The sequence below is a fragment of the Bemisia tabaci genome, chromosome 4 (assembly GCF_918797505.1).
Source record: "Bemisia tabaci chromosome 4, PGI_BMITA_v3".
NCBI classification, from domain to species: domain Eukaryota; kingdom Metazoa; phylum Arthropoda; class Insecta; order Hemiptera; family Aleyrodidae; genus Bemisia; species Bemisia tabaci.
In genome coordinates this window covers 26,902,694-26,917,395 of record NC_092796.1, presented here as the reverse complement: position 1 = coordinate 26,917,395, position 14,702 = coordinate 26,902,694, and the positions used below count along the sequence as shown (strand labels likewise).

General features: G+C 38.2%; 1 long non-coding RNA gene and 1 other non-coding gene across 3 annotated transcripts; both read right to left on the bottom strand.

Moving 5' to 3' along the window:
- Positions 1-2,094: 2,094 nt before the first annotated feature.
- LOC109044617 (uncharacterized) lies at positions 2,095-9,247 on the bottom strand. Of its 2 annotated transcripts, XR_002010299.2 has the most exons (3): positions 8,706-8,846; positions 4,347-6,558; positions 2,095-2,556 (listed from the first exon to the last, which is right to left on the bottom strand). It is a non-coding gene; the product is annotated as an uncharacterized lncRNA (long non-coding RNA). The 2 variants fall into 2 exon arrangements; XR_011899741.1 differs by lacking the exon at positions 2,095-2,556 and having other exon boundaries at positions 5,062-6,558; positions 8,706-9,247.
- Positions 9,248-11,948: 2,701 nt separating this feature from the next.
- Positions 11,949-13,458, bottom strand: LOC109044436 (uncharacterized). Its single transcript, XR_011899657.1, has 2 exons — positions 13,241-13,458; positions 11,949-12,235 (listed from the first exon to the last, which is right to left on the bottom strand). It is a non-coding gene; the product is annotated as an uncharacterized protein (transcript).
- Positions 13,459-14,702: the final 1,244 nt, after the last annotated feature.

Sequence of the window (14,702 nt, the reverse complement as noted above, 5' to 3'; positions counted from 1 at the left end):
CCCCCTATGCCATGGGCATATGCCTATGCCCTATGCGTATGTTTTTTCCTATTCAATGCCAGCTCTTATTTTCTCTTTGTTCTATGACAAGTAACAACAGCCTCAGCTTAGGTTACTAAAAGGAAGACAAAGACAGGACAAAGGATCATCATTTAGCGTCTAAATATATGTATATTCCTATCAACATTTTTGTACAATAAGGTAGAAATTATACAATTCAAGTCTCTACGTCAGAAATCAGAGCTTTTAAGTCAGCAAATTCAAACTTTTTCACCGGCGAAAAAACCAAAATTCGGAATTTATCATATCACGAATTTGTGGAAATTATACATCTCAATTGCGGTGTTGCAACATTTCCGCTTCTATTTAATCTTTTCGAAGAGAAACAAGCCAACTTCACAGCTTGCAATTTACACAGAATCATGGACAGTTTTCAAGAGGCTACGTTAATTATAATTTTCCTAGGAAAATATAAAGTACTAGCCGTTCTGGGCGCGCTTCGCGCGCCCGTCACGCCTAGCCGGGGGCTACGCCCCCTGGACCCCCGGTCACTCGCTACGCGAGTGACATTCGGCTCGCTTCGCGAGCCGATTTTGTAGTAGTTGCAAATTTTTTATCACTATATTTTGAAGATTTCATAGAAAACATTATGAAATTCTCACTCCACAATTAACTTGTAGAATAATAATGGCAGGGCAAGAAATAGACTATCTCTTAAAATGGACGGTTCCCACTTAGTAAAAACAGCCAACACCACGAGAAGGTGAGGAACCATCGTTAGCCACTTTTTTTTTTTTTTTTAATTTTCTGAAAAAAATTTACTGAAATTGTAGTTGCGTCCCCTAAAAGGAAACACGGAGAAAAAAATTTGTGCATGGAACCCGAAGCTGAGATCATATGGATCTCTGAAGTTTTCGGATCACGCATCCGAAAAGTTAAGGTCCATCTGCCGAAGTTCGGGTCAGACAATTGAAGTAGTTCGGTATATATCGAAGGTTTCAGGTCACACATCTGAAGTACTCGGTGCATACCGAAGTGTTTCAGATTTCTGACCTGAATTTCGGCAGCTGGACCTCAAGTTTTAAGAGATTCATATGATCTCAACGTCGGGTCCCATGCACGAAGTTTTTTTCTCCGTGTAAGTATTAATATAAATTTCCCTTTTTTCACAATAATAATTCTGAATAAACAATGTTGCGAGTTGCCACGGCGTCGTTGTGGATCCTGTCGGGGTTCGTCAACTTACATTCACAGGTCGGAAGTTGGTCTTACGACGCACAATGTCAAAAAACAAATTAATTGTGTCGCCAGACAACACGTCCTGCAATACCTCATCAACTGAAGCTGGATTCATTATTTTATCAAAAATATCCTCAAATATCCTCAGAGAACAAAGGATAGAAAAAGAAATATCAGAGCAGAAAGAAAAAGAAAAGACAGACAAACGCAGAAGAGATTCAAGAAAAACTCAGTATAACAGAGAAAAAAATTCAGAAAAACAACAAAGAAAACGACTCCTTTGCGGTAATCTAAGCTCAGCTGCGTGTGAGCATGAGCACGATAAAATAAAAACACCGAAGAGATTTAGGAAAAACACAGTAGAGAACCAAGGAAATCACAGTAGAACAGAGAAAAAAATATAGTCGAATAAATAAAGAAAACTATTATCGAAGAAATTCTAATTATTCGAAAGTAATTAGCTGGCTTAATCAATGCGTATAGCTGCGTAGGAGCATGAGCGAGATTTATCATCAACTGACCGCTGGCCGCTAGGTACCTGGGTGGGCGAGCGACAATACGTAAGCGGTGGCATATAGTTCGATTGACAGAGGAGTGGGGAACGGTCAGACGTAGGGGAAAGGTTCAGGCTGAACCGTTCAGCACAGCGCAGCGTCAGTCACCGGGTGGGGAAGAGAGTCCGGGAGGGGACACTTCCCCTCGAGTGAAATAGAAAAAGGCAGAATCCTTCGAAGTTTATATTAATGATGATGATGACAGTAAGTCTGCAAAGTTGCACACGGAGATACGTGGTTTACTTTGGCAATCGGCATAAAAGAACTCATTTTTGTGCAAATTCGACCAATTATACTTAGTACCGGCCAACAGTAAGTTTCTTTTCAATGGCTATTTTGACTTACTTTGATTTTAGTTATTTCGGAAGCGCGGGAGTATCAAACTAACTGAATATCATTTTTGCGCTTCTAGCGTGGCGTGTCCTCTCTGAAGTCGAGAAGATTAGCCTATTGATTCCAGTATATTTTCTCTGCTCATGCACAGCGAAGGCTGACCCGGCATGGAACTGTGTCAACTCGATGAAAATTTGGTCAGGAATCAGGATGATTCATTGGTTCCTGACACGATAATCCGCAAATGGTTTTGCAGCACTTGGAAACACCCTTGCAAGAATAATCGTCGGAGCATTGGTCTGGACAGCCTCCCATAGCGTCTACCTCAGCCGGGGGACAATATCCTGCCTTCTCAGCCTTCACTGAGAAACTGTCAAATAAGACCCCTATCAAGATTATTCCGCAAAAAATTCCAAAGTATTTCATAGCTCTGTAACAAATAATTGAAAAGAAACAAGTGTCAACATTTTTTTCTAAAAAATTATTTTTATCCGTTCGCGACGTATATTTACTGTTCCTCATAAACAGTTTTGTGTTCGCCCTTTAAATTATATAATGATCCTCTTTTTTACCAATCCATATAGATAAATAAATAGGCTGCGCTTGCGGAGTGAATTACACTGACTGAAATTTCAGCTCCACAAAGTTTTGAGCATCATATCTACTTCAATTTCATTCACTGTTTTAGATGCTTTATTAGTTCCTTGAAGCCCTGGTAAAAATTGGCAGTAGAAGCTGTGTTCCAAAATACCATAGACCTAAGCCGGCTGTAAGATTTTCAATAGCTTCTATAGCCAGATGCACAATTTCTTATAGCCTTTTACAGCCGATGGCGACTAAGCAACAGCCAGGCGATAAAGTGTATGCTAAATGTTACTAATAACGGATGCTAGGACTTCTTGAGTTTTTGGACTACCGCTCTATTTTTGGGCCGTAGTATCTTGATTTATTTTGCGCGGAAAGCTGCGTACTTTTGATGCCTGCCATTCCTAGTATGTTGGAGCGCCTTCAATTTCGTATGATACTGTGCAATACCTCTGGTGTGAAATAGTTGCTTCAAGCGCCGTGGCACGCTGCGGCGCGGCGGGCGGGTATAGCCAGCGCGAAAAGCGCATTAGCGCCTACAAACCTAACAGGGATACTTCAAGCATTGCGCAGTGCGCGAAGTATCCCTGTTAGGTTTGTAGGCGCTAGTGCGCGCTTAACTCTGGCAGCACGCCGCTCCGCTCTGTGTTAGGCTCCAATATATAATCTCGCGGAGTCAGCGTTTTTCAACCATGATTTTAAATGTTTGCACATCCTGTATGGATTATTCTCATTTTAATCGATGAAAAAAAAATATGTACCTATTGAAGGAAAATATAATGTGTGTTTTGTAAATATTATGGTGGTTCCGTATCAAACTTAATGATTTCCAAAGCGCACGAATTTCTACACAATTTATTATAGCCTTTTATAGCCGATGGCGATAAAGTGTAAAGCCCGGCGATAGGAGCTATAGCCCGGCTGCATACTTTTCTTATCGCTTCGTATAGCCCGGCTATATGATTTGCTCCGCTTTCTACAGCCAGCTATATGATTTTCTATTGCCTTCTTTAGCCGGCTATAAGAATTCCTATGGTATTTTGAAACGCAGCTCAATTCGCCAATTTTTACCAGGGAGTTTACTTCTAAAGTAACGTAAAAAAGAATAAAAAAGGGAATTTTCTGTCAAGAACACTTAAGATATCAGCAGAGGAAGAGAAAAAACGGAACCAGAAACTTCATAAAAAGATACTTATATGTTTTTTTTTTCTTTTATTTATGTTCATTTATATATTAAGGTTTCATGTCAGAGGATGTCCTCTACACAATATGCAACAAAAGTGATCTACTCGAAAAATACTCGTTTTATTCATACATGCCTAGACGTTGCTTGCCTGAAACCATCAACATCAGCTATTTGTCTTCATTTCCAGTATTGCTTTCATAATAAGATGGGCATGACTGTATGTTTTGTTTTGAAGTATACCTACAGTGGAAAATAAATGATCCGCCTCCAATGTTTTTTAGGAATCACAATTCTTCAAATTTTGCAGGAAAAGAAGTGGCTTTAACATTCAAAAATTTTCTTTTTCGCACACATTTTCAGAAGTTCATTAGTTTTAGGGTCAGTATTAAGATATTTTTCTGAGCCCCCTGAGAGTTTTGATTAGTGAAATGATGAGACCGTCAACTTACTATTCAGTTCCTTTTTTGGAGGCGAGAGGTAAGACAATTGTTACACTTTCTATGTAAACCGTGTCCGTAACACTTTTTCAAAAAGCCTTGTAGAGCGAGGAAAAGAGCAAAATGGAGAGAGTTACCGAGACAATAGCAAATTTCAGGTGAAGATTCCACACTCATACAAAACTTTGCACGGCGCTGTCCGAAACTGATAAATTTAAACTGGGTATTAGGAGTTTTACACTTGTTAACAAGAAGTTGGTGGGGAATTTATCTTTGACAAGCAACCTTGGTGAGAACTGAACGCTGTAGCACCTACATGCCGAAAAACTTGGATAAGAACTTATAGATTTTCTCGTGATGTAATAGTGACCGAGGTTAAAAAGCCCAAAATTTAGGTCAGGAAAATAATTTTTATTTTCGTTTTCCCCCAGATTCTTCTCATTGCTAAAATGCTTAGAAGGTAGTATTGCTTTAGTCAATACGGGGTAAAGCACCTTTAATTCGCTTCCTTCTCGACCTAAAAAAACATAGAAAAAGTTCACCTACCATAAGCCACTAGCAAAGAAATAAGCGTGTCACAATCCTTGCATTTCCTATAAAGGAAAAAGAACTAATAACATCCTCGTCAAATATTTTGTAAACTTTGATTGAACAGACATTTTTCCTATGTTTGGTTGGATTTAAAATATAGTAAAAATTTTACGGTTTCAACAGAATAAAACGTCGATGAAAATAGGATTTATTTTTATTCATGTAGGTAACGTATTTAATACAGGTAGAATATACAATGTGCACAGATACTCCATCAAAATAATGAAATAAATCATACGGCTCACATGAAATAAGAGGCAGGTTGACAAGAAAGAAGGAACAAAAATTGTAGCTAATGAATAAATGAAAAACAATTACAATGAAAATTATTAAATATTCTCTCTCGGAATTCTGACCTCACAAGACACCACTGATGTACCCAATTGAGAACACACATTGACTTAGGTGCAACAAGCTTTACTTCACAATCTGGGCGTTTCGCCCGTGTCTTTGATTTGGGGGGGGGGGGGGCACTTTCAACTATACTTTTGTCCCAGTGTTATACAAATTGAATTGATAAAACTATAAAACAAACTAAACCAGGAATTCTGAGAAAATATCTGTGGAGAGGAACAGTGCAAATTATGTGAAATTTTAGGAGTCGAGATAGGGAGATTGCTATGTAACGTACCGAGATTCAGACATCGAATGTCCAAGGAGCAGTCATGAATAGCATGATGCTCCTCTTGTTCCTCTCCTCTTGTGACGCATTCGACCCCCTTTTTTTAATTACCTAATGACGGATATACACCCCCCCCCCCCGCGTCTCATTATTACCAGCTTTTGACATGATTTGAAAAATAAATACTTTATATCTTGATTTTTTAGAAAAAAGAAACTTCTTTTACGTCTCTACAAATGAGAGCCTCGGAGGACAAGGCGCATAAGTGCAGTTTTTTTAAGAGATTGAGATATTTATGATCTCAAGTAAAACCAGTCTTAGTGCATATTCTGTGAAAAATTCGCTCCCGAATTCCAATTTTTAAGCATCAAAAAATCAGTTCGAATTTTCTCTCCGCCATTAGGATCCATGTAATTTTGAAACTTCAAACACATGTTTCTCGAAATAGCAAAATCTGCCCTTATGCGCCTTGTCTTCCAAGCCTGTCAAATGTTGATATTATGAAAAAAGTATATTTAAGTACTGTTTAATTTCCTTTCCAAAAGTTCACCCCACTTTTTAAAATTTGATTTTTCATAAAGAAAAAAGTCATTTTGGTAAAGCCGCCTTAAAGGCTTCTCCCCCTCCCCGCTCCCCTCCCCGCTCCCCGCTCCCCCCTCCCTCAATCCGGAAGGCAATCCATACGGACGGACATAACATGGGAAGCAACAACCAGGTATATATAAATTCTCCGATAATTTATGTGTTGATTGTAGCATAGGCGTTTTTTTCTTCTTTTCTTCTTTTTTTTAGTAAACAGGGTCAGTACAGCTCGTCCCACCGCACCCGTTGCGGCAGCATTTTAAGTTAGCAGGACAAGATTCGTCCATCGAACAGGTGATTGCACAGACACCTGCTTGGCCTGGTTTGACGTCAGGACAGCTACCAGTTTTCGTTCCCTCGACTGAAGAGCTGCCGCAGAAAGCCGCCATCAAAAGTACAACGCAGAACATTTTGAAATATTTCATCTCTCTGGAAAGAGAAGGTAAATGTAGAAAAACAAAGAAAATGAACATAAAACAGGAGCTTTAATTTTTTTTCTTTCAGGTCTTTTTTTTACGTAATAGTTCAAGCGAAAAAGTAAGGCTTTCTTTTTGTCATACACACCCTCTTTTCTCGGTCCCGATCTCCTAGAAGACTTGTTAAATCAATTATTGGCTCAATTAATTATTGATGATTCGACAAGTTTTCCAGGAGATAGGGACCAAAAAGGAAAAAGGTACCTACGCCATTATGAATGCCCTATTAAGTGCACGCAGTGTTCAGGTTGACAGATAGTCCAAGCTCCTGGTAAGTCTACCTGGAATTTGGGGTACACAGCGATTTTTTTGGCTTACGTTATGTTTTTTGGGTCGCTGAATCCGAATCTGAAGTTTCCTACCGCGTATCTGGTGAGCATTTTCCGCCATTTTGAAAAAATGGCCTAAAAAGGCCTTTTTTGCGGTTTTTATTATATAGCGGCTACGCATGAGAAAAAGTCCCGGATTTAGTTAATGTTTTGAAAAGCTGACAAAATATGGAAGAAAATGGTATATGAATATGCTAGGTTTGCTCAAAAATTGAGAAGCCTCGGATCTCGGAACTTTGGAACGCTTCGGAACTTGGCTGACCGCGGCGAGCTGGATCGCGCGTTGACGGGTGCGCCGCGAAAACGTGAATGGGCGCGATGTTCACGATGCTGTATCTTCCTCAATTTTTAAGCAAACCTACCATATGTATACACTATTTTCTTCCAAATTATGTCCGCTATTCAAAACATTAACTAAATCCGGGACTTTTTCTCATGCGTAGCCGCTATATAAAAAAAAACCGCAAAAAAAGGCCTTTTTACGCCATTTTTTCAAAATGGCGGAAAACGCTCACCAGATACGCGGTAGGAAACTTCAGATTCGGATTCAGCGATCCAAAAAACATAGAGTAAGTCAACAAAATCGCTGTGTACCCAAAATTCCAGGTAGCCTCATTTTTAGCTACCAGGCGCCTGGACTAAGAGTATTTTTTTTAAAAATAATATTCTCTGAGAGCTCACGGGGTTATTTGAAAGGGATGATCAATTTCGACGGTGAACCTGCAAAAACGCATAGCTCGGTGCAGAGTTTCAAAATCTCCGCTCCTGTTTTATTTTCAGGAGGAAGCCAGACTGACATCATTGATTCAAATTTTCATAGAATATTCTTCAAGTAAATAAGGAAAATCACCGGAGTTTTCAAAAAATGACGTTTATTAGTTTTCGACGTAAAGAAATAAGTATGTTGAAAAGCCTGCACCACTGCGAACCGAGATAAGTATTTCTGCAGTTTCACTATCGATATGGGCTAACGTAAAAGGCTTAATTCACTTTGTATCTTTGGGTCAAATAAAAAGACAGCACATCTGAAATTGTGTGCACCTCTGATTCTATATCACACTTTCCAAAAAAGTATAACTTTTTTAAAATCTTGTCATGGAGTTCGCAAAGGTTCCACTTTCGTGGAAACCACCTAAGCAACATTTCGCGAAGTAGAGGCTAAGTGACTCGAGCTACCTGCCAAATTTCATCGGACAATCTTCATAATTTTTACTGGAAAACAACTGCGGGGGTCATCTTGCATATATCAAGACATTTGTTTGACGACATAGAAAAAATTTACTGAAAATTTCACAAGAATCTCTATGGTTCCTTAAGGAGCGGGAAGTTTGAATAATGTTTACAACGTAAACAGTGACGAACATTCAAAATTTGCAGTTAATCGCAATTTTTATCTAGTCTCGGTTGGGCAAAGTTACAGGAAAAACTCCAATAAAGTATGCGATACAGAAACAAAATAAAATGAAACACCTCTTATGTATACCTTCATTTTGCCAAACTTATTTCCCATCACGTTCTATTATCTCTGTGGTTGAAAAATCATCGCACTCGACTTCAAAAACTTAATCTTGAGAAAAAATTTAAGGAATTGTAATAAGCAGTAAAAATGACAAAAATGTAATATTTTAAAAAAAGATACAGTTGGGCCTTGGAGAAATTAAATTATTAAACCAAACAGTTAGATGAAATAATTTCAATTAACTTATTTTTTCAGTACAATAGACAGATATTCTAAAAACTACGGTTGTAGTATTTTCACAGGTATACTTACTCGTTTCGCTTTTCCTTGATGAATTTGAGCCTTAAAACTGACCAACGCTGCCAGCAACTTGTTGTCTCAGATGCTTCTGAAATACTACCGCCACCAGGTTATAAAGTAACCAGGAAAAACCCGGCACAGGTATAGCACATATAGACGTCAGAGTAGTCAATGTCGGAGCGTACATCCATAGTTGACAAATTGTCGATTACTCCTAGAAAAAAAAAATCTTCTAAATTATGGCTACTACTTTTTTGAGTTGAATCATTCTCATGATGTAAATATATATCACGGAGGTATCCTACATCTTCTATATAACAGTCTACTTAAAATGCTTTATTATTTTTGCCGATGACTCCGATTATATGACGGATGCGTAGCCTCAATGTTAAATGATTCACTTTTAAAATCCAAAATACAAGCTTTTCTTGAATTTTTCATCGAGTTTCTGGAACTTTCTAACAGCCTCGTAAACGCTCTGAGATTTCCCTACGTTGTAAGTCCCCTGGTAAAAATTGGCAGTAGAATCTGTGTTCCAAAATACCATAGACTTACAGCCGGCTGTAAGATTTCCAATAGCTTCTATAGCCGGCGACACAATTTCTTTTAGCCTTTTATAGCCGATGGCGACTAAGCAACAGTCTGGCGATAAACTGTGTGCTAAACGTTACTAATTACGGATGCTAGGACTTAGTGAGTTTTTGGACTACCGCTCTCTTTTTGGGCCGCAGTATCTTGATTTAATTTGCGAGGAAAGCTCCGTACTTTTGAAGGATGCCTGCCATTCCTAATATGTTGGAGCGCCTTCAATTTCGTATGACACTGTGCAATACCTCTGGTGCAAAATAGTTGCTTCAAGCGCCGCGGTACGCTGCGGCGCGGCGCGCGGCGGGCGGGCAGCCAGCGCTGAACGCGCGTTGGCGCCTACAAACCTAACAGGGATACTTCACGCATTGCGCAATGCGTGAAGTATCCCTGTTAGGTTTGTAGGCGCCAGTGCGCCGCCGCTCCGCTTTGTGTTCGGCTCTAATATTTAATCTCGCGGAGTTAGCGTTTTTCAACTCATGACTTTGAAATGTTTGCACACTCTGTAGGGATTATTCTCATTTTAATTTATGAAAAAAAAAATATGTAGTAAAGGAAAATGTAATGTGCGTTTTGTAAATATTAAGGTGATTCCGTACATACTTAAGGATTTACAAAGCACAAGAATTTCCACACAATTTCTTATAGCCTTTTATAGCCGATGGCGAAAAAGGAACAGCCAGGCGATAAAGTGTGAAGCCCGGCGATAGGAACTATAGCCCGGCTGTATAATTATTGTTTATCGCTTCGTGTAGCCCGGCCGTATGATTTTTGCCACTTTATACAGCCAGCTATATGATTTTCTATCGCCCTCTTCAGTCGGCTGTAAGAACTCTATGGTATTTTGAAACGCAGCTCCTATCGCCAATTTTTACCAGGGTCATTTCCTCAGAGGCGCGAAATACTTTTCAGTTATTGTTTTAAAGGTATTCAGGTACAGTAAAAGCTCGCTAAGTCGAACTACGGTTAAAACAAATTGCCGATTAAGTCGAATTTTTTTCGGCTCCCCAGATAAGTCCATAAGTTAAGTGGAGAGTCGGTTAAGACGAACTGCCGCTTAAGTCGAAATTTATTTCGGTCCTTATACAATTCGATTTAGCGAGCTTTTACTGTATTACGTGATGTATTTAGGAGAGATAGGAGGGATGAGAATTGAGTCTAGCGTTATGGTATATTGGGTTAAGAAGGTTCGGGGCCTACCGCTAGCGTTATGTAGTAATTTTCTCTAAAATTATTCAATTACCGGGTGAGAAATTCATTTTCGGACAGTATTTTGTCGAAAAACCAATGGAAATGTAGGAACAGAAACAACTTGCTTTTAGTCATGTAATTCAGAAATAAATTCTGTTACAAGTCTGTTACAAAAGGATAAAAAAGCATAGTATGTTACATAATACTTGAAAGTTGCCCAAATATCGGATCAGAATTTCGTCGTTAATTTTCGTGACACTAGATTTTTTTAAATACAAATTTTTAAGCATTCGCAAACTTTACAAACCTTAAAACCTATTTTTTCAAAATATTCCTTTGAAATGTGTATATTTGTCATTTTAGGAGCTCTATAACCGCAAAATAAGCGCAATTTTCTTTCCCTACTACGTAGAAAGGAAGCAAAATCGACTCGGCTCTAAAATTCGGATGTTTTTGAAAAGCGAGTGATAATTTTGTCTTCATTATGGCGAATCGAAAAAGTTGATTAAAACCTCCTACTTCACTATCTCATTGAATAAAAAGACTTGGCAACAATATTTGTTTATCATGAAGATTCTAAGGTAAAAAAGTGGTGGTATCCATCCAAGATGAATATGAATGACAACAAACAATCTATTTACAGTGGGTTATACCTGTATAAGTTGATAGATCGCCAGATCTAATTAGAATTTTATAATTCGTCACATCTCTGACATAAGGCGTATCTTGATTTCTACATGACCCCCAGATAGTATGGATTTACATGTAAAACAGGGTTCAAGTGGAAATTGAGATACGCCCTAACATCAAAGGAGCGACCATTTGAGGTGGTAAAGGGGCTTAATGATATTACAACGTTGCAAATTTTCATTTGAAACAATGGATCGTATTCGATAGTGGTTCGATGTATCGTTTGGTTCAAAACAATAGAACACAGCCTCAAACAAAAATTTTAGGATTTAAGTAAGAAAAGCAGAGAAAGAGAAAATCCCTAACAATCTTACTTTTCATTGCCATACGGTACTCAAAAGAAAAAAAACATCTGTCACAAAAAACCCCTATCCACACAATACTCCTATCTATTTGAAGCTATATTTATACGTTTAACCAATCGATATCGATACAATCCCACTTTTTTGACGTATCAAGTATAGATCATTTGATTTTTTGTTATTTGAGAGTGATTTAACGATTCTTTATAAAATTTTTCGCACATTTACTTTGAATTTTGACGGAATTCCTTAAAATTCTCGATGAAAAACATACACTCATTAATAATTAAAGGAATAATTCTTCCGATAAAACTTTGAAACTTTGTGATGCAATACAGCCCCTCCGTTTCTCATCTCTTATTTTTATATTGCCTCTCTGACATGCTTACGAGCAACAATATTTTTTCGTATATTGGTGGAATATTTATCATTTTAGGACCCGCAGTGCATTCGGCAAGGATTGTAAAAAAAACTCAATTAATTAGAATTTACACGAACGTACTTTATTGCACGAGATGATTCTTGCTACGTATACAGTAGGAAATATATTCAATAAGTTAGTAAGGGTTTCTACATCCATATCCACATCCGTTGCTGCAGCATTTTTGACGGCCGGGACAATCGTTGTCCTCTGAGCATAGTTCATCACAGATGCCTTTGGTTGATGGTGGTTTAACTGGAGGGCAGCGACCATTTTTGGCCTCAACAGATGTACTGACTAGGAAAATCCCCATTAAAAACAGGAAGCACAAAAACTTGATGTATTTCATTGTTCTGAAATATATAGAATAGTATAGAAAGTGAACTGCATGGCAAACATGTGCGCTTCCTCACAAATCATATCCTCTTTTCGGAAGTGAAAGAAAAATCATGTGAAATTCAACACGAATTTAAATCTGTTGGTTTTTTTTCCATTAAGGAGGTAAGCACCAAGAAGTTTGTATCGTCGCAAGCAGAGTTAACTTTTTCTTTAATATAATAATTCATAGAGTCCTATCACAGTAAAACTGAACATGTACCATAATGCAATGGAATTCAACGTGATGTGAACCATATTTTGATGTCATTATGATTCATACGTGACTCCAAACGAAATTGATGGGATCATATGTCAGCATTAGAATATGACATTTTGGCTGCATCTATTTTTTTTGTCATGCGGAAGAGGTTAAAGGAAATCAATTGGCTGACGATCCCCACCCAATTAGGGCGGGTCAAGTGTGCCTTAACTGCGTCTTACTGAATCCTCATGAAAACGGGTTATCTATAATTTTACCAAGCTTATAAAAGAGAGAGAAAGCTGCACCATACACTGAAAAAAAAACAATCTTAAATTTGCCGCCAATAAGTATTTCTTCTTAAATCAAAAATTTTTCTGGTTATATAATATAAGCTACTTTTTTGCTTAACCCAAGCATTAGTTTTCTTGTATCAAGAAAAAGTCAGCTTAAAGCAAGATACAACAATTATCGGCGGCAAATTCAAGAATCATCATGCTTAATCCAAGTTACTTTTTATCAGGGTAAGTTTCTTTTGTATAAAAGGACATGGTATTCCTTTTTTTCTTACAAAATTCTTGAGTTTTTTGCGAATACGTCTTGCACAGTGCAGTGCACCGATCACTTTTTCATGCACATTATGAGAAATTCATGAATTCTATGGCGAGCAATAAAGAAGTCGGAAGAGAGAACATGCAGATGTAAACGATGATATCAATACCACGATATTTTATAACATAGTTAGGTACATCAACGGTCAGATAATTAAAAAGACGCTCACTTCAATGTCGTTGTCTCCACTCCAAGTTCTACGTTAGGATTCACTGGCACTTGCCAATAACGTGTTAGTTGAAAAGTGTCTAAAGTACTAGAAAAGCAAGGGTCTTTATAAGCGGGATGTAAACCTTCTATATAACGCTCTATGTGACGTCAGGGAGGATGATCTCATCAAGATCAGTCGTCGCCATGATTTCCTGTTGAGATGAGTTTATACCCGTGCATCATTGCTTTATGTCTGATCTTGGAGGTACTAACCATTTAATTTGATTGTGGGTAAGAATATTTGGAACTAGTTGAAAAGGAACGCACCAAGCCATATTTTCGACAAATAAAAAATGAGTTAGGAGTAGTTTTGAAAACAATAATTAGTTTTAAATGTTCTCCTGTCAAAAATTCAAAGTCGAAGAAAAATATTTTGAACTTAAAAACGATGTTAAATTTTGGGTTCCATGGGAGAATAATACCACAAACCTCTTTTCCTTCTTTCAAAGTCAATACGCAACTCCGTGCGTTTACAATCAACTCTGTCAAATTCGATTACATTTTGCGATCAGAAACTACTATTCTAGACTCATTTCAGAAATAACATATGTGCCATCAGTTCCCCTAAACTGATGGGTGACTGAAAGTTGGTCTGGTATGGACATGTGCGAAGGATGGCAGATGATCGGTTGCCCAAGCAGGTCTTCGATTGGGTTCCTCCCGGAAGGCGACGGCCGGCGTGGACGTCCTGTGAAAGGTTGGCGACAAGGGGTGGAGGAGGAGATCAGAAGGTGCCAATTGCCTGATGATTTCTGGGAGGATAGGGGGCAATGGCGTTTGGGCGTCGCAAAGCGCGAGGCGGCGCTATAAAAGCGGCTTTATGTATGTATCTACTGAAGGGACTTTAACGCAGGGGTAGAAAAGAAAGCGGAATTTGTTCAGCGTCTTTCTAATTTCCCTACACAAATATAGGTGCTTCTGTAAATGAGCCTGCAGAAATTGTGGTTCCTCATTGAAAAATCTAGTCCATCTATGACAAAATTAATGTACTTGAGAGACCTTAATGTACGGGCAGGAAAGAAAGCGAAATTCGCTCTTCGTTCGTCAGCTATTTTCGAGGACAGCATACAGTAGTTTTTTGGGTTTTTTTTTTTTTTTTTTTTTTTTTTTTTCATGATCCATTTTTGTTGTCAGCGAAATACATGCATACTGGAGAATTTTATAATTCACTTTTAGAGGCAGATCTTACTGGGTTTTTGGATCGTCATCCTGAACCATGAAAAGCGCTGGATCGTCCATTTTTAAGAGTAAATCATTATTTCTCGATGATTTAGGAATGAAACGTAGGAAATATTTAAAATCATTTAAATCTCTAGCAACACCGGAAACTCTTACTTTCATGGATCCAACATTTGCGTGTAACAAGCAGAGCTCGTTTCACCTTCTTGTAGCCTATTACCACTACTACTAATTGTAGTCGT